Here is a 20,452-nt window from a genome sequence, read left to right as displayed (position 1 = left end):
CCGAAAGCCCTCCCCCTGCCTCTCCAGCTGCAAAGCCACAGAGGACTGGGGCGGGGGGGGTGGGGCGCAGAGGCAGGGCGACGCTAAGAGTGATCGAAATCAAAAGGTAAAGAAAGTGTGGCAAATTCCAGAGGAAGAAATCTGATAAAATTAAGATGTAACAGACACTTCAAACTGTGTGATCTGACCTAATAAGTTATTAATAGGGGACCATTACTCCTCATGCATTTTTTATGAGGAAGGCATTGCCTTTTTGTCAAGATTAGTGGATTATAAAATATTTGTGCTACACAATATAAATGACCCTACCTATTAATAAGTCTCTAGAAAGATATGCTTAAATTGAATTACATTAGGAAGAAAAGTGCCAACAGAAAATTAGGCGTAATTAATGAGAGCACATAAATAAACCAGATATGGGGGGAAAGGACATTCTTCCCATTGATCATTTTGAGAATTAATTGCTGATATGCTCCAATGACATACCAACTATTACTGTTTGCATAAGAGCTGTATCACAGAAGGTGGAGTTCCTGTAACTATGAATATATATTATAATTTATAGCTGGGAGGTAGCAGAAGATCACACGCCTCTAATTAGCGGGCATAATTTTGAAGAGCTAAAAGCTTCCACTTAAAACACGATATTGTAACGAGGACTCATTACACTTTGTTTTCTCGCATGCGGAACGTTGCTTTCCCTGTAATGCAAGGCGAGCCGCTCCATGTGGGCTGGGCGTGAGGCTGCCCGGGCATCCTGACCAACGCGGCTGTGCAGGTCACCTCACCTTATTATTTTCCAGGGGCCGGAGCCAGCAATCCACTTAGCGCTGTGATGCCCCGAGATACCAGAAATTATTTTTCACATCTCATTCCCATAATGGGCAGTGTGATGGAGTTACACGGCAGACGCACGCTCCGGACCATCTCCACCCGCAAACGTATGTAAGGTTTCCCGGTGCCACACGCCACATCCGACATGCTATGAGGCAGCGTCACATTCCTGTTTCAGGCATGAGGCGGTCACTCCCTCCCGTAGTTCAGACAGGAATGTCTGGGGCTGTGACACGCTCATTTCATCAGGGCCTGTGTTATTATTTGTGGTGTGTTTAAAGTAGCTGATGTCACACAGTATATCTTCCCTTTTGTTCACAGTAAGCAAGTCTAATGAAAAAATGCCCAACACCCAATTTAAAATAATTGTCAATATGCAAAACAAATACAGCTAATCACTCTCTTGCCTGCTGGTCCATATTATTAGCGCAGAACAAATGCATTAAAGCAACGCTCTTGGCCAGACAGACTACCAGATAAGCCAAGGAGGTCTAAAGCCTAACACCCCACGAGATCCTTTCCTGGGGAGCTTTTGGGGAGAGGGGGCTGGGCAGCACGGGGTCTGGAATGGGGCTTTGTGTGAGGCGTGGGGGCACTTTGGATGGAGACCCACATGGACGTGGTGGGGGCATCACCACCGGCCTTCTCTTTGTGGTTTGGGAGAATGTATGTTTTAATAACACTTTGAGGGTAGCAGCCTCAGTAGAAGTCCCTAATCGTGTCACAGATATTGTTACGAGGTTTGGGATGAAGTCTTTCCTCCTGGGTGGACAGAGCCTACTGTGTGGTGCCCTCTCCATCGGCCTCCCTGGAAATATTAGGGATCCTCCCGTGATTCCCCAAAGGTTAGACAGGATGGGAGGGGCCACTCCAAAATTTAAAAGAAAAAAAGAAAAGTTAAATGCATTTCTGAGGTTGATGGAGAAAACAGCATTTGGGGGATAAAGATTAATTATAAAGATCTTTAGATATACTTTGGGGAACACTGAAGTTTCCCATTCCACTCTTACTGAATTACATTTCTCTGCCGCAGCGGCTTTACCTTTTAATTTTACACTTATTTGTTCATTTTACTTTATGTAGTTCCATTTCTGTACTTCAGTTCACCGGTCCTGGCAAGCGCCCTAACTCTGGGTTTAGGGCGGGAAAGTCACGGTGGAGATGTAATCACTCACGCGCCTGGTCTTCCCTGCGAGGTCTCGTAAGCTGGCCCGAGCTTCGGCCCCACTTGGTGATCAGTCCACTGGCCCTGGGAAACCCCTTCCCGCTCTGGACCTCACTTCTCTGTAGAGCAAGGAAGTTAGTGCTAGTATCCTGCTCAGTTCTAAAGCTGACTCTGTTCAGCCACTGCTTTACGTGGTCCTGGAGCAGTTACTGAAGGATCACAGGTCTACGGCCTCACAAGCAGAGGTAAAAATAAATCACCGTGTACAGAAGCACAAACGTGCGCTGTGGGAGACACCATGAAGAACGAGCATCTATCTTGGGGAGCAGAGTGTGCCCAGGTGTGCCTGCTAGCTGGGCCTCACACAACAGGTGCAGAGAGCAGTCTATAGGGAGTTTTCTCGGGGCTGCACCTGCCGCCAAGACCCTTCCAGGGCACTCTGAGCACATGGGCGTCCTCACGGGTACGGTGCAGAATGGCCCGTGCACCTGGCCAGCTCCATGGTGCACGGGCACTTCCGAGGGCTGGGGTGCGCATGCCACAGTGTCCGCCAGGAGCCCCGCTGGGCTGTGCTCCTTCACTGTGGAGCGGGAACATGGCTGAGGGCGCTTACCGGCCTCCCTGAGCCAAGAACTGTGATTCTAACCAAACAAGCCCCCGAATCCATTCAATCTGCTCTTGCTCACGTTGTTACAATTCCGTCTATGACTCTGGGCCAATATTATAGCTTTGGTTTGAGGAATTTTTATTAGAACTTGGTAAGAGTAAGAGTATTCGGCGAAGCCAGAGTGGTGGGTGAGTGTCCTCACTGCCATCACCATGGAGTGACTTGCGAGGTCTGCCCGAGCTGGAGGAAGGCCCGGGCCAGCCCCGCCAAGGGCACAGCACTGGAAGAGCGTCTTCCCAGCTGGGCTGAGCTGACATCTCGAGGGGTGTTCACAGCTTCAGCCAAGCAAGGACAGAAACGAGACAGCATCCATACAATGGAGCTGAAGAGAAGCCAAGTGACCCGTGGAATGGGACAGTCCTGAACAAAGGTTCTGAGTGCTCACTCTAGGAAAAGACACGTCTCCCGCTGTCTCCAACATCCCAAACACGGGCTCTACTTACTAATAGAAAAAAACCAAACCATTTAAAATCCATACGTAACCCATGACTAAGCCATTTCCTTCTACGTTTCCTGAAAACTCTCTCCCCCGTGCTCAGCAACCCCCATCCGGCTCTGCAGATGTTGCTGGTCACTGGGGACTAGCTCCCAGGTCATCCTTCAGCCGCTGTGGCTGTTTATTGATTCTTGTACTTGTGTGTCTTATATAAAATATCCAGTTTCCCCCTCAAACACAGAAGTTCACGAATGCAGCCTACTCACTGATTTTATGGAGGGATTTACTGTTTCTGTGAATTGCCAGTCATGCGGCCATCTTTGTAATGGCGACAGATGGAAGAACTCACCGTCTCCCAACTACCCACCGTGGAAGCAAGGGATTCGACTGGCTACTAACATGGCATGAGTTTTAAAACACAGCTCATTCCTAGCTACCTGGGTATTTCCTTCTCTCCTTCCTAATTATAAGACACAGCACTATTGCGTATCAGAAGGCTCGTGTGTGATTGTCTAACCACAGGAAGAAAACTCTCCAGAAATCGCAATCGTGTGATGGAGCGTGTGCTGGGGGAGCAACAGACGGAGGGCAGAGGAGGCATGTCTCAGCCTCGGAATGTTTGCTTCTCCCTGCTCAACGTGCATGGACTCACTCTCTGGCCACTGCGCTTTCACCTCTAGTCTGAATACAAGTGGGGAAATACACATCCCTTTTTTTTTTTCCTTAGGATAGCAAGGATGTCATTTTCGAAATAACTTTATTATAGAGAACCAAAGAACAAAAACTAATTAGAGGACTCATATCATAAACATTATCTTCAGGTCAAAATGCTCTCACCCCATGGATGCCAACAGAATGCAGCAGTGTTTTCCAGAACAGAGTCTGGCCATTCAAAGAGGTCCTCCCTGTGCCCACAGAGAAATGCTAAAGCTGAGTGGTTTTCCTCCTCCGGCCTCCTCGGCTGCGTCTTGTCCTCCAGGGCACACCGTTCACGCTCTGTGGTCCACCCGTGTGTCCACACAGACTTCCGCAGATTCATATGGTGCACTAGTTGAGTGTTTTTAAGAACCATTGTGTAGATTGCTGTAAAAGAGCCTTTCCAAGCAGCATCCAGCTGCAGACTGTTGAAACATTTTCTGTGTGGAACACACGAGGCTCATCTTCGCCAGTTCACTGGGCTCACGGCCGACAAGGAGCCCATGGCCCCCGGACCCCCAGCGGAGCCCCCATGAGAGGCCTGCGCCTGCCTAACAGAAACCACAGACCACGTGGCTGGCACAGTGGAAATCTGTTCTCTCGTGGCTCAGGAGGCCACGGGTCTGAATCAAGGTGTCCAAAGGCTGGCTCCTCTTGGAGGCTCGGAGGAAGAGTCCACTCGTCCCCTCTCCCTGCCTCTGGGAGCTCAGGCTGCTGCACAGCTGGTCCCTGCCTCTGCCTCCTCTGCGCCGTGTGTCTGCGTGTCCTCTCTGATGAGGACACTGCCATTAGATTGGGGCCCACCCTAATCTCAATTACATCTGCAGGGACCCTAAGCCCAAATCGGGTCACATTCCGGCCTTCTGGGTGGACATGAATCTGAAGGTGCTGTCCGCCAAGACAGCGCACTAAAACCCCCCATGCGATCCTTCTCAAGGCCTCTTTTCTTTGTGCAGCATTTACTCAGAAATCTCGTCTGGTTTCTTCCACTCGTGTGGGTTTTTAAAGTTCTCTTGCCTGTGCCTTTAAGGTCCATTTCCAGCGGGAATGAGGCGAGCATCCCGTGTCTCCCAGCCGAAGTCCGTGAGGCTTCTGGCGTTTCCATGGGGTGACCTTGTTTGAAATTCTTTAATGGAATGCACGTGAATTGTTACATATTGCAGATAAAATGTCCCAAAGGAACCCATTAGAATGAGTAATGAATAATGCGCCGTATAACTGCAGATTGTCTCTCTCCGTTACAGTGCCGCACTGGCGAGTCTCAGCCCCACCCTCATCAAGAAACTTCTTGCTCCGCTTGCACTGTGTAGAAGGCACCTGTGACATAGATTTAACTTACTGGAAAGACATTTGCTTTTGTTACTTTAGGGTCGGTCTGAATTTTACCCTGTGTTGTCCAGAGGAAGAAACAGAGCATGGGAATTTAGGGAGGACAGTCCCGTTATACGGACAGTTTATACACGCTATGTCATAACTGAACCAAATCCCCTGTGATAAGGAAGCACTTGGCCTCCTCTCTGGAAGGAATGAGCACTAGGAGTCCAAGGTCCCGAGCGAGACGCGGGCGCTGCAAACAGTGAAGCCGATGCGGCCGGGCTGCTGGCCTGACACGGCTGCTCCCGGCCACGCACCCTTCCCCAGTACCGGCTCCGAGACGGGAGGCGGAGACGTCTGAGCGGAGTCCGCCCACGTGAAAGCCAAGGCCTGTATTGTCAGACCGAAGACACAGAAATCAACTGGGGTCTCCGCGTGGCTCAGTCGGCTGACCGTCTGGCTTCGGCCCAGGTCATGATCTCAGGGCTCGTGAGTTCGAGCCCCGCGTGGGGCGACAGCTCGGAGCCTGGAACCTGCTTCGGATTCTGTCTCCCTCTCCCTGCCCCTCCCCCGCTCGCGCCCTGTCTCTCTCAAAAATATAAATAAATAAATAAGTAAATAAATAAATAAATCAAGCTCAACAGGAAAGACCCAGAGAGGCGCGGCAGACGGAACACATTTAAGAGCGTAACCGGTGCGGAAGTCACACCTGAGTCGTATATCCTTCTTCCGCAGGCCTCCGCGGTCCAAAGCGTCTACACGGAGTCACCAGGGCTGGGAGTGAGAAGCCAGTGTTAACTGGAGAACACGCCGGAAACTTCCCTACCTCGTGCGCCTGCACGTGCCACGGGGTTTCCGCCTGTGCGCCCTTGGCCGATCCACCTGCCGCCAGCCTTTGGGGAAGACGTGGTCGGGCCCGGCGCCCCGGGCCNCCCCGGGCCCCCGCCCGGCCCTGCCCGCCGGGCGCCCCTGGGCGGCCGCGCTCACCCCGCCCCTCCCTGCGTGTCCCGCTGCCCCTCTATTTCCGTGGCTCCAGGCGGATCACAGCATTTTTAAGCCTCCATCCAACACACGCGTATACTGTTCCTGGGAAAATATCAATTTGTGGGGTTTTTTTTTTAACTCTTTACAGAAATCCATACTTACAATACAAAAAAAAAATGCAAATGTGATTTTTTCCCCTACCTGCAACTTTATCATAAAAACAAATTGAAGCCGGTATTTAGTAGCCGCTATTCAAACATGTTTAAACAGAGTAAAGAGGGGCGCCTGGGGGGCTCGGTCGGCGAAGCCTCCGACTTGGGCTCAGGTCATGACCTCACAGTTTCTGAGCTCGAGCCCCGCGTCGGGGTCTGTGCGGACAGCTGGGAGCCTGGAACCCGCTTCGGATTGTGTGTCTCCCTCTCTCTCTCTGCCCCTCCCTGCCTGTATTCGGTCTCTGTCTCTCTCTCTCTCTCTGTCTCAAAAATAAACATTAAAATAAATAAATAAAAATAAAGAATTATGGTAATTTCCAGCTTTGAAACGATGCATACCCGCTCATTGGCAAAGATCAGTGTAAATTATCCTTAAGTAAATGCTTCCAGGTTTGAATCCTCCCTCCTCTTATCTTGGGTCCAGTGCCCTCTGCTGGTCGTTCTCTGAAGCGCAGCTCCGGGTCCCCCATGCACATGGGTCGGGGCAGGAAGAGCTTTGCCCTCTCCTGCCTTCGCTCTGAGCCCTCTAATCTCTCTCTGGATGTAAAAGTTGGGTTCATCTCCTCTTCTTGCATGGACAAAGCGCTTTGGAAACCATATAGAAAATACTGCCTTTCACCTGAGAGTCCTCAAAAATGGTAGCCCAACTGTAGTAAGATCATCCTTTCGGCAACAGAATCATTCTTGTATGCTACATAAACTAAATGTAATACAATAAACCAGACTGGGGAAAATATTAAAATGCAATCCAAGTTGGCCTCTGAAAAAGTCAGTTAAAATTTTTCATTACAAACGACGAGCGAGATCGACACGAGGGATACGGCACACTGCAAATCCGTTCCCAAGTCTGATCGTTCCAATTCTTCCTCTGAGCATCATTCTCGGCTGTAATTCTTACAGAAGGCTAGACAAAGACAATTGCTTAAGGAAGACAGCCGAGAAACTCTCAGGCCACCAGACTGAGAGTTTATTGATAAGAGGAGGCCGCTTTATTGATAAGAGGAAGGCAAAGGAGCCAAGACTCAGAGGGTCTGGGCTCAGAGAAGGAGAAAAAACAGAAAAGATCCTATTTAAAGGGAATTGCGTGTCCAGACCTGCTCATGGGGAATTTGGGGCATTTCCTGCACAGAATCTGTCTCAAAGCACTAGTTAAATGGATGATCCAATCCATGCGATCTTTCGAAACTCTGCTGAAGAAGGTGGGGCTCCAGGACTCAACTCCTGATTTAGCCCTGAAGGTGCTAATCCCAGCATGGCCCGTGGAGAGAGGCATTCCTGTGGATGATCTGGATCTGGATCTGGACTCTTCCATTGTCAGGGGCACAGTGTGGAAATGACCACACGAAATGGCACTCGCTCACACTGCACCTCACTTTATGGGTCTGAGATCCTTTCACCCTTGAGGCCAAATTAGACCTGACTGCTCACCGCCTTGTGTGGTGGTCTGGTTAGTGCCGTTGCCAGGATGACGGCTCCGTGAGGGGTCCTGAGGTTTGCAGATGGATGGAAGGACCCTGACCCGCACCAACCAGAGGCTGTGGGGTCGGAATAAGTTCCCAAGACGATTAAATTATGTGCTGCAAACAGAGAGCCTGGCAAAGCCAAGGAATCACTGTGAGCTGTCAGTAAATTCCTGACCCTTTTTTCCTGTTTCCACGATTTGATTTAGAATTCTACGTTCTCTCCTCTGCCAGCTCTTGCTCTACGCATCTGCTCTCCCGTCTGCATCCAGTCCTAGTCTTGTTGAGCTACGTGACGTCCACGGACACTCCCTCATTCATCTTCTGAGCCATTGACTTGCTGCCGTCTGGTCCAGCACTGCCCTCACTTCCGCCTGGACTTGCAGTGTCTACACAGAGTTCACAACTCCCCTCAGGTCCACCTCACCCGGGAAGTCCTCCATGCGGCTGGCGCTGTCCTCCCTGGCCACCCCAGCACCCGCGCTTCTCTGGTGGCACTTTCACACCCTCCGGAAATTAGGCATCTCTCTCAGCAGCTTGTAACCCTGCAAGGGCAGTGTTTGTGTTCACGTTGGTTTTTATGCACCTTGAGATCAGACCAACACCTTCCCATGGTAGGAAGCACATTCAGAACACACATTAAGAACACGACAAATGGACAGACTGATGTCGTGCTGTTAACAGTTTAAGCACGCATTAAGTAGTAATCTCCCCCCAACGTGTAACTGTCCCGTGAGATGTGTGCCCCGAAGGAAAGGAACAGAGTTGTGGGGATGAGGAGGGGCCAGAAGCCCAGCCTGAGAAGTGTGCCCAGGACCTCAGGTGAAGGGGGCAGGAGAGAAGGCTGGATGGGGAGGGAAGAGCACAGTCGGAGGTCCTGTGCTGGGAAAATAGGCAGCAGGAAGTCAGCGGAAACCAGACTGGTCAGAGGCAGGAACCACAGAAGAAACGATGAACAGAAGCCAGACCTCGTAGGTCGTGAACGGGACTTGTGCGTGCATTCTGAGAACAATGGGGAGCAGGTGTGTCTGTAATGGGCTGGGGAAGTAGGTGGCCGGGGTCCACTTGGCAGACATCACTTTGGCTCCCGTGTGGGGAACAGAGGGACTTGCTGGGGTGCAGAAGTGTCCGTGGTGTGTTCCAGGCTGGGGGGAGAGGGCACCCCAGTGGCCAGGCATCTTGGGTGCAGGAAGAGGAGATGGAAGAGTTCCTACCTTTCTGGCTTGGACAACAGTTCAAAGGCAGTGGGAGAGAACAGGTAATGAGGGGGCTCTTGTGTTCAAATCTGGCCATGGTGAGTTTGAGTTTTCTGCAAGTCACTAGGTTTAGAGCTCTGAAAGGTTCGAGGTAAAAATAAAAAGTCTAGGAAAGGAAGCAGACCAGAAAAACATAAGAAAGAGTCTCTGAGTAGTTGTGGAGGCCTTGTTTCTTGTGGATAATCAGGAAATGTATTGGAAAATCCAATAATATTGAAGACTTGGTATAGTAAGATCCATTTGCAAGTAAAATACAACCACTTTGCAAAATTACTTGGCATTATTTAGTAAAAATAAATGCCTACACTGTTGCAATTTCTCTTTTAAGTGTAGCCTAGATATAGATGTATATGTGAATTAATATATATATCTATGTATAGTTGTGTATTTATTTGTGGTTATTTCCATAGATAGATGATAGATGGATGGGTAGATAGATAGAGTTTAAATTTAATGACAGAATTGTTTGTAAGAGCCACGTATCAAAACAATTCAAAAATTCAAATGCAGACATATCAGAGAATAGATTTGTAATTCGTGCAAAAACAATTTCATACTCTAGAAACAGAGGCGTAAAGAAACTAGACTCTAGATCTATCCTGAGCCTTAAAAACATATTTGCAAACTAAGAAAAGCACCAAATGATGCAGTATAATTCTGTTCATGTCAAGTCAGGAAACAGGAGGAAAGCACATCGTACACAGTTCAGGAAACACGGACACGTGAGGAAAGCAAGGCGATGGTGGCCTCGGGCCTGACGACTGGCTGAGGCCCCATCTGGGAGAGGAAGACACTGGGGACAGCCAGACTTGCACGGATGTTTATTTTAGGTCTGAGAGAACTGACATCATTACCAGTATGAGCTTCCGTGTCCCCGAGAATATTCCTTGGCCCATAGTCTCCTCTGATATTAAAAACACGACCCTGCTTTCTTCTGTGTTTACAAGGCCTGTCTTCCTCATTTTTCTTTCAATCTGTCTTTGTCTTTATTTTTTAAGTTTATTTATTTATTTTGAGAGAGAGAGAGAGAGAATGCCAAGCAGACTCTATTCTGTCAGCGCCAAGCCCAACCTGGAACTCAATCCCACGAACCTTGAGATCATGACCTGAGCTGAAATCAAGAGTCAGACACCTCAACAACGATGCCACCCAGACGCCCCATCAACCCGCCTTCATCTTCATATTCAGGGTGTGTTTCTTGTGGGTGCAGGTAACCAGGCCCTGCAGTACAAGCTCATGACCTTCATCGTGAGTCGTTCTGGCTGGAAGGTCGCATCTGATGTGACGAATGACAATTTGACTGAAATCTACCATCTTGAGAGCTATTCTGCCTCATCTGCCATTTGTTCCTTTCCATCTGCTTCCCGGCGTGAGGTCTTCCCAGCAGAGTCAGAGCCCACGTGCAAAAGTTGACGGACGATGTGTAAATTCAGTCCTGGAAAGTTCTTATTCTTAACTATTGAACGGCTTCTGATGGAATCATGTTCGTTGTGGAGAAACAAATAATTGCTCTTCACCTACAAGATGCCAGTGTTGGCGTCAAGTTTATCAGAGTTTCTACGAACATCATCACTTTTCTTCCCGAAACGTGTGGACCGTGGGACTGGGTCTGCGATAGCGCGAGGAGCAGGTGCAGTGGCCGGCGGTGCGCCCGCACGTTCATGTCAGGGGCACCTCCCCTTCCAGATGTGGTGTTGCTTCTTGCCTCAGAAGCAAAAGGCAAAATTAGCTTCCAGACAAAGTAGCTGCTTGATTCTGTGCAATTTAAAGTCAGTTTGACAGTTAAACATCAGTGTTAAAATGTTTCTCTCGCAGGATGCATCCTCCTGCCTACATACTTCATTTATGGTCAATTTGGTAATTTGGGGCCAGTTCATCTTTTCTTAGCTGTTCCTACTTCTGTGTTTTGTTTATGCTAATTTCCTTGTTCACTTTAATAGCACTTGCTGAAATTCTGGAGCCGCTCACAGAATAAAACCATGGTGTGTGGCCTCCTTGTTCTCCGGGTCCATTACCTCGACTGTATGATGCCTTTTCGGTGTGCGCCCCTTCTGTACATTTCTACTGCTTATTTTTTTCTGTCAACTTTTTAGCAGTACTTGTGTATTGATTGATACCATCATTATAATACCGTTGCCTTATTAGTTAATTGTGACTTCAAAGCTTTACAGTGACTCAGAGTTACCAGTTTTCCTTGGGAAGGACCCCGTGAGACGGCAGAGATCCCTGTTCACACGTTTAATAGCTCTAAGATGACACCAAAGTTTACGTGACTCATCACATGGTGACAACACTCAGCAGATCCCCAAATTAGAGCCATGCACTAGTTTCTAGGTCATCATCACATTGTGTCATCCATGTGCATCATATGTACGTAAAATACACACGGCAATGAACATACCCAGTATCACTAGGATCTGGATTCCATCCGGCGTCAGACTCTGCTTCAGCGGATGAGAGGAAAAGCATCACCCGATTCTCTGCCGTGGGGTTACCTCAGGAACCTTCAGGTACTCAAAACTTTTACATTCGGGGACCTGGCTCAGTCGGGACAGCATGTGACTCGAGACTTGTAATCTTGTGATCATGAATTCAAGCCGCACATTGGGCGTGGAACCTACTTTTAACAAAAGAAAACCAAAAAATTAAATAAAAATGAAACATTTACATCATAGCACAACAAAGCCATTTTTCTTCTAGCTCCTTGCTCTGACAGGGTCCTAGCCAAACCCTCGAAGCTCAAGATTGTATCATTGTTTCAAAACTCCAAAGAAGGAGATTCCAGAATATCTTTCAATAAACCACTCCAGTGTCTGTCAATGCCTTGTCCGTATTCCAACCTGAAACTCCCACACTGTTATCCACACGTGTTCTTCTTGCTGCCGTCACGAGTACTGATTTACTTGGAAGTTTAAAAAATGTATCATTTAAAACCACCAAACTCCCCTCTCAGTGTCAGTCAGACCAATCACTGCCCTGAATTTTGGTCGATCTTGTCCTACGGTGCAGGTCTTCTCGCAGTTGATTGGAGGGAACGTGCTCTTCTCTCCAGCACTCAGGCTGAGTGTGGGTCAGGTGGGGCTGTCTCCAATTTTGCTGGAATTTTGGGGAAGTCTCGCTGAGAGCCTTGCAGATTTCAGCGGGAATGACTACTGTGCTTGCGATGGTGTGAATTCCTGGCAGGTGCTCTGTGCTAATGGAGTTACATAACCTGTACTCCAGAAATTCACACCGGCATCATCAGTACTTTATTCAGTTAATGAAGCAGGCAGGGTCATGCCAGAAGGGACCTTCTTTGGTTCTGTTTTCCAAATCATCATTTCTATTAAGGACAATTTCAACTAAGTATAAGTTTTATCATTATTTCGGTTGGTTTATGTCCCTATAATTAAGTGACCTTTTTCCCCCCACTAAACAACATTAAAGTCAGCTTCAAAGTGTATGTCCATTTAAGGATACTGTGATTCTATTCTCTAGTGTTTTCTGAATTTGGTTAACCCTATTTCATCTGATGTGAAGCATTCTCACACATCACTTTAAATAACTTTGATGAAAGCAATAAAGAGGATACAATAACCACACAACGCAAAAAATATGATAAGACACACCCAAAATCTCCCACGATATCTTAAGCTTACATAGTTAAGGGTTGGGTGTTTTAGTTCAGTGAATTGGAAAATATGTAGATTTTAGTATAGTTTCCCCAATCACCTCTCAAGGCATTTTAAGAAAGTCAAGACTCAACTATGTACTGATGATAACATTTTTCATAAAAGGTGAAAATCTTTTTTCCAGGCAACAGGATATTCCAGTGAACTATTTTCCTTCAATGTTTCTAATTAGTAAAATCATTGCATTTTTACAGCTTAAAATGGAACCCATCTATGATGGGCCCTGTTAGCTATTTTAAGGACAGTGCAATTCTGTTTTATTTGTTTTTCCAATTTGTTAATGGGGAAAAATGTCTATGTCCTAACAATCCAATATTCATTGGTCCAAATCAAAAACTCTAATTTAAATAATGTACTACCTGAGTATGAAAAAAGCGTTCTTCAACTAGCTAAATAAAAACTATTTTAAGTAGCATATTGGATAAATTAGAGAAAAATAGGCACTTTAATGTAATCTGAGCAGCTTCTTGTCTGATTAGCTTAATGGGATCGGATGTATTCTTAGACTCATCAATCACATTAAATCTATGTCAAGATCTGTGCTCCGGATTCAGGACATGGTGCTGACATGTGAGCAATCAAACAGGTATCCTATAAATGATTTCATTTTTCACACTTCAATTCATGCCCTTAATCTGTTATATTGAAATTCTGACTTAAAAAAAATTGATGATATCTTCCTTATGACAAACATCTGCATGAGGCATTATTTCTGTGAGTTCTATGTAATTCTAAACACAGGCAGAAGATAGACATTTATATGCCTTTAATATATATGGTTAGATAATCTTAATATGTAGAGTTTGATGTCTTTGATTTTGTTTTTGTTTATCATCTGAGAGCGACTTGACAGTTTCCATTTAACTAAATGCACATTTTAATCATTTCACTGGCCTCCACAGGCTCTTTGTTTTCAAGTTAAATGAAACTTCTCCCTGGCGATTCTTATTACTGCCTCCATTGACCTTCTCTGGGGTTTTCAATCTTAGCTGTGTTTTGGGGACATGGCCCTATTAATTTGTACTTTATACAAGAGTTAGATTATTCTGTCCTTAATTATACTATGTCAGTTTCCTGGCTCAGTGATCTGTAATTATGGAGGTCTTTCCTTATGACTGGGTACCATGTTGGTGTCTTTCCATTCTTGAGAAACAGTTTCTATTCTCGGAAATGCAGATCTACTTCCTTCAATTTCTGCTCCTTCAGGACCCTTGGATGACTTCTTCCTAAACCTAGTAATTTAATAGCCACAACTTAAACCAAAATACATGCTTTAGAACTTTTCATTCCATAGGTCAGCCACAACGTCCTATGTGACAGGTGACAGCTCCTCAGAAGTTGTGTGTTCACATAGTTTCCATCATCCACCAGGTCCTCAGTGAAAGTCTTCGCCATTTTTGAGGGGTCCTTTTCTATCTGGTTTTATTTTATTTTATTTTAACAGGAATCAAGAGCCTATTTTCTTTCCCAGAAAATGCAATGTCACAAAGAAAGGTCTTAATCCAAATAACATATTTATTTCCTTTCGGTTCAAACTACATTTCAAAAATTTGTTTCTATTTAGACATTTCAAAAAAAGTTAACTATTTTTTTTTCTTAAAACTCTCACAGGATGTTTTTCTGTGATAATTTCCCTCATTCAATGCTAAGTGATATTCAAATGAATCAATGCCCCAACATGTCTTAAAATGTAACTTTCCCTTTTTAAGATGGTTTCACAAGTACCCTAATTTCTATCTAACATCTGGAAAGGAAGACTTTATTTTTATTAAAGACTGCCTTTAATTTTTACAATATATTTCCTAGTTAATTAGTTGTGTAAATATTTTTAAATAAATTTTGACCACTTCACATGATGTACTTTCCTTCATGGAGTGGCGAAATTATAAGTACACCTCCTTTGATAAAGAAAGGCATATTTCAGGACCCTTTATTTTTAAATTCATTTTTAATCAAAATAACTTCTAATTTATTTAATGTTTTACTTATTTATTTTTATGGTTTTTACAAATAATTCCCCACACCCCCCTTAGGAAACTGTGTCAATGCTTAAAAATGATAAAGAGGAAAAATATCTGAAGAGTTAATTCTCTTTCATTCCTGGTATTGAAAGATTTCTAATGGATCTTAATTTTTATCTGTTTTTCAAAGATGAAGTCATATGATTTGCCACTATTAAAAATCCGTATTTATTTATTTATTTTTATTTTTATTTTTATTTCTAGGAGAGAGAGAGAAAGCGTGAGCAGGGGAGGGTCAGAGAGAGAGGGAGACACAGACTCCGAAACAGGCTCCAGGCTCCGAGCTGGCAGTCAGCACAGAGCCCGACGTGGGGCTCGAACCCACGAACCGTGAGATCATGACCTAAGCAAAAGTTGGACGCTTAACTGATTAAGCCACCCAGGCACCCCAAAAATCCGTATTTATTTTAAAACTCCAGTTTGAGTTTTATCAGTTAAATAAGTGAAGGTTAGCCTGGAGTCGGAATGAGGTTACTCAATATTTTGCATTATATATACTTTCTTTCTCTACAATCTTAAATTTAATTTTTTCTTTGTCCCAATTTACCATATTGTAAGGTGTTCTGTTGGCTTTGTTGAGATGAGAATGTTCTTCAAGAGTCCTGAGCTACTCATGCATAGATGTGGTAACCCAGTGGCTGTGAAAGCTCAATGACGCTATAATTTTTTCTGTACATCAATGTCTGTGCCCATGACATTGACTCTTTTTTGTATAAAATAACTTTCTAGAATATTCCGAAGTTTCCTAAGAACTAATGTTAATTCTCTTGAATTTTATTCATTAACCTGATCTTCATGGAATATGCAAGCATGTGCCTCCTTCTTTGCTTTAGAAAATTATTCTCCAGGGCATCATAAACAGGCATCGTGCTTCACACTGCACAAAATATCTTGAATTAATACTTATCTTCCGAGGAGCTCCAGCTGAGAAGCACAACTTACCATTTATATTCTCAGCGGGGCCGAGAGAGAAGCTTTACAAGTGAGAAGCTAGACGTTAAACAGCTTGGTCACTTCTCCAAGCCAGTCACAGAATTGAACTTCCCATTGGAATATTTCAAAGGTGAATATGCACTTGTGTGGGAAGTTCTGCAGAACATGGATTTGCACACAGACACAGACACACACAGAGGAAAGCACACCCAAGTTTCCAGTTATCACATCCGGTGAAAGAGATGAACGAGACAGAATTGAATATCAAATTCATTCCTTTTCCAAATGGAGCATTATTCACTTGGAATCTACTCTTTCCACAGCTTCCTTGAGCCAAGGAAAACTGATACCCATATAATGCCTGTTAATATCTTAAATTGGGGGCACCTGGGTGGCTCAGTCGGTTAAGCGTCCGACTTCGGCTCAGGTCATGATCTCACGGTTCGTGGGTTCGAGCCCCGCGTCGGGCTCTGTGCTGACAGCTCAGAGCCTGGAGCCTGTTTCAGATTCTGTGTCTCCCTCTCTCTCTGACCCTCCCCTGCTCGTGATGTCTCTTTCTCTCTCAGAAATAAATAAAACATTAAAAAAAATTTTTTAATATCTTAAATTGTACATGTAATGAGCTTTCAAACATAAGGACTTCCTTTTCAGATACTTGGAAGTATTTCAGAAGCAGAGCAAATAAAATTTGTAAATTAGTTATCTCTTTTGTACTTATTCATATCAAACAGCCACCAAATAACGTGGGTAGCACGCCTTTGTTTATGTTTGACCACAGTCAGCTATTTTTGAAACTACCTTATAATTTAGAACTTCCTAATAAAGTGTCATTTTCCTTTACATGTTTCATTATTAAGGCAAATTAATTTAATTTGCCACTTTTATCAACCTTCGAATTAATCGTCATCCTCCCCAGGACTCAGTGACAAATGTCCTGGCGTCACTCTTGGTCCCGCAGCAGTTATCGAGGGGATCGTGGGTTATTCATTTAAACTATCTGCCGGTCTTATCTTCAGCTGTAAAGTAAGAGAGATGTTACCTGGATGATTTCAAAGTTTCTCTGAATTCCAGAATTCTATCTAGTCATACTTCACATCATCCTTGTGTGTCCCATGATGTTGGATTTTTTTTCCTATTCTTCTAAAGTGACACAGAGGAAGGCTACAGGGATCAAACTGAGAGATGATGGAAGAATCATGTTTTTCATTAAAAAGAGGAAGCAGAGGAAAGAGGGAAAGAGAAATGGGCACAGAACGGAGAGAGAAGAGGGCTGGAAGAGGAGGGAGCAGCCGCCTGTCTCCCAGGCGGGGCCCCGCACCTGCTCCTCAGGGATGCGATGTTGCCTAGAGTCCGTCTACCCGACGCTACTTGGTTTCCCAATGCCACCCAGGGGGAGGGGCCCGTGGGCCTTGCAACCAGCAAGCCTTGAGAAGAGCAGATGGGAACTGGAAGAAGGTGCATCGCATGAAGACGGAGAGCTCCGGTGCTTCCCGCGTGGATGGCGTCCGTGTGAGCAGCGCGAGCCTGACCCCCAGACCCGCTCGCCAGCAGGGCCGCCCATCAGGTTCGTGTTTCCTGGGACGTGAGGCACAGTTGCTAAATGGGCAACAGGACTTGCACGGGAGGATATATTACAGATGTGTGTCCTCCATTGGAAGACAAATCCGGATCCCAGATGCCCTCAGTGTATGGAGGGGACATGGTCACTGGCTCTCCCAGAACGAACGAGCCTTTTGATTAACATGGATGGCACTTCTCTCATTTCTTCATTCCTTGAAGAAGCTTTCTGAAATCCACACAGACATTTTTAAGTTGTGTCATACAATTGGTAAGACGACATTGCCATCTGAGACCCTAAACTTTCGAGTGTTGTGTTTTTCATGTTGTTTCCTTACTTCCACCAAACAACTCGAGATGGAATTTGTGGAGCTTTACAGCGGCTATTAAACCAACCAAGCACAGCTATCAATAACCTTCCTCTCCGGAGAAGCGCTCCTTACCTTCCCAAACTATTACTTCTCATCCTGACCTTGACCTCTCTGCAGACCTTGGCGTGTAAGGACGCCTGTGGTCTGCGGGCTGTGCTAACCACAGAACCCGATCTCTGGCGCGGGCGCGGTTCTCCAGCACTAATGGCTTGAATCATAAAAGATACACTTTCCACAAGCTCTTCGTTCTGCATTTTTTCATTGTGAATAAGAAAAAGTGGACGGAGAAACTGAGATGTGTCAAAGGACCTCAACACAGACCTCAGACACCTTGTTATTGCACATTTATCTACGGGGGGGCCTCACCCGATCTCAGCACCAAAGCGCCGTGGACTCCACGAACACCGTAGCTTTAACATAGTTGGATCCCTTGATTATGGTTCTAATTATTTGACATTGGCTGTTTGAAATAAAATCTCTTCATATTTTTTAAAAATTTTCTTTTTCATTTTTGAGAGAGAGAGCATGGATGAGCAGAGGAAGGACAAAGAGAGAGGGAGGGAGAGAATTCCAAGGGGTCTTCACTCTCTGCGCTGAGCATGGAGCCTGGTGTGGGGCTCCATCCCATGACCTGAGATCATGATCTGAGCTGAAATCAAGAACCAGACACTCAACCAATTGAGCCACCCAGGTGCCCCAAAGTCTTCTTCTATTTTAACAGCTGAGGAATATACGAGTATCAGTGACCTTTGAAGCAAGGTTCAGAGATGTCAGTATGCACAATTTTAAGAAATACTGCACAGGCCCTGTGCATGCAGCAGTTACTTAGAAAACACGATATTCGTGACTCTGTAAATGTTCCTGGGAGGAAACAGTCAAAAGTGGGAAGAAGCATTATGGACGTGCTAAATGATTTCATTTATGTTTTCATATATATATATATATATGTATGTATATGCCTCAGCATGATATATTATTTTAAGAAATCAATACAGATAAGTTTACATAAGCTCTTTCAATAAATGAATAATTATATGAACAACTGCAGTCAATAAAAAATCTAATAAGAAAAGATCATATTTTATTTTACCAGAATTTTCTACTCATTATGTGCATCTTATTCCATTTCCTTGTTGTATTCTCCCCTTTAAACATTTCTTTCTTTTTAATGTTTTATTTATTTCTGAGAGAGAGGCACACAGTGTGAGCAGAGGAGGGTCAGAGAGAGAGGGAGACACAGAATCTGAAGCAGCTCCAGGCTCTGAGCTGTCAGCACAGAGCCCGGCGCAGGGCTCAAACCCATGAACCGTGAGATCATGATCTGAGCCAAAGTCGGACGCTCAGCCGACTGAACCCCCAGGTGCCCCTGTATTCTCCCCTTGAAACTGAAATCGCAGCAGCTCACTTTCTTGTTGCTGTTTGCTGTATGCTGGCTGCCAAGGGGCTTGTTACGAAAAGGGCCATGTGTAAAGTAGATGCTTAGTAAATATTTGAGTGAACACTTGTACGAAGATGTTAGAAGATGATACAGATTTTAAACTGCATAAGCACAATAGTTGGTGGGAATGTAAACTGGTGCAGCCACTATAGAAACAGGATGAAGGGTCCTCAAAAGATTAAAAATGCAACTACTGTACGATCCAGTAATTATGCTTCTGAGGATTTATCCAAAAGAAACAAAAGCCTTGTTTCAAAGAGACATCTGCATTGCCATGATCACTGACACATTATTTATAAGAGCCAAAATACGGAAACAGCCTGTGTGCATCAGTGGGTAAAGAGATAAAGAAATGTGGTTAAGAGTCCAACTCTGGATTTCAGCTCAGGTCAAGATCTCATGGTTCGTGAGACGGAGCCTCACACTGGGCACTGCGCTGACAGCGTGGAACCTGCCCGGGATTCTCTCTCACCCTCTCTCTCTATGTCCCTCCCCTGCTCCTTGTCTTTCTCTCTTTCAAAATAAATAAACATTAAAAAAGAAAATGTGGTATATATATCTATGTAGAGATATATAGATACATACACATATTTTATGGCTCTGTGTGTGTGTGTGTGTGTGTGATAGACAGAGAATGGAATAGTGCTCAGCCTTAAAAAAGAATGAAATCTTGCCATTTGCAACAACTTGGATGGACATTGAGGACATTTTGCTAAGTGAAATAAGTCAAACAGAGAAAGACAAATACTGTATATTCTTTATTATAAAAGCTTGGCAGTTGCTAGGAGCACAGGAGTGGGGGAAATGGGTGAAGGAGGTCAGAAGGTAAAAACTTCCAGCTGTACGATAACTAGGCCCTGGGGCTGTAACATTCAGCATGGCGAGTGTCGTCAATAATACTGCATTACTTCATATTTGAAAGTTGTCCAAACGGTAGATCTTAAAAGTTCTCATCTCAAGAAGAACAAAACAAAACTGTAGCTATGAGAGTTGTTGATGGATTCTGAGTAAACTTATTTTGGTGATGATCATTTCATAAGCTCTAGATCTATCGGATCATTATGTTGTATACAAACCAATACAGTGTCACATGTCGATAGAGCTGGGACGATGCTGGGCAGTCAGACCAGATAGATGTCCTTCTGAATCACATACTCACCTAATTTTTATTTAGTGAAGGTAATTCACAAGAAAGAAAACCCTCCATGTGCTTCAGCATCAAGTTAGAAGGGCTGACTATGCTGTTGTTTCCCACTAAAGTCATATCTTTGAAAGATTTCCTGGAGATCCTTTCTCCAGAAGTCACACACTCTGCTTTCATCTGAAGAAAGATATTTTAAACTAGGAGATTTTAGACCTAAGAAAAATCCTTTCTCTTTCAAAACGGTCTCACATAAATAAATTTTGAAGTTTATTTCCCCAAATAAAGAACACATA

The 20,452-nt window shown here is 44.9% G+C and overlaps 1 long non-coding RNA gene across 2 annotated transcripts in view; it reads right to left on the bottom strand.

Annotated features, from left to right (window-relative positions):
- Window positions 1-6,025, bottom strand: part of LOC144222214 (uncharacterized) — a 12,444-nt gene extending 6,419 nt beyond the window's left edge. Inside the window, exon 1 of one of the 2 annotated variants that reach the window (XR_013332346.1) lies at window positions 5,939-6,025. This is a non-coding gene — a long non-coding RNA (uncharacterized LOC144222214). Of the gene's footprint in view, window positions 1-5,821; window positions 5,888-5,938 lie in introns of those variants that run through there. The other variant, XR_013332345.1, reaches the window with a different exon arrangement.
- Window positions 6,026-20,452: the final 14,427 nt, after the last annotated feature.

This window comes from Crocuta crocuta, unplaced genomic scaffold (assembly GCF_008692635.1).
Source record: "Crocuta crocuta isolate KB4526 unplaced genomic scaffold, BGI_CrCroc_1.0 scaffold101, whole genome shotgun sequence".
Taxonomy (NCBI): Eukaryota; Metazoa; Chordata; class Mammalia; order Carnivora; family Hyaenidae; genus Crocuta; species Crocuta crocuta.
The sequence above is the reverse complement of the archived record's forward strand: the minus strand, read 5'-3'. Positions and strand labels throughout refer to the sequence as shown.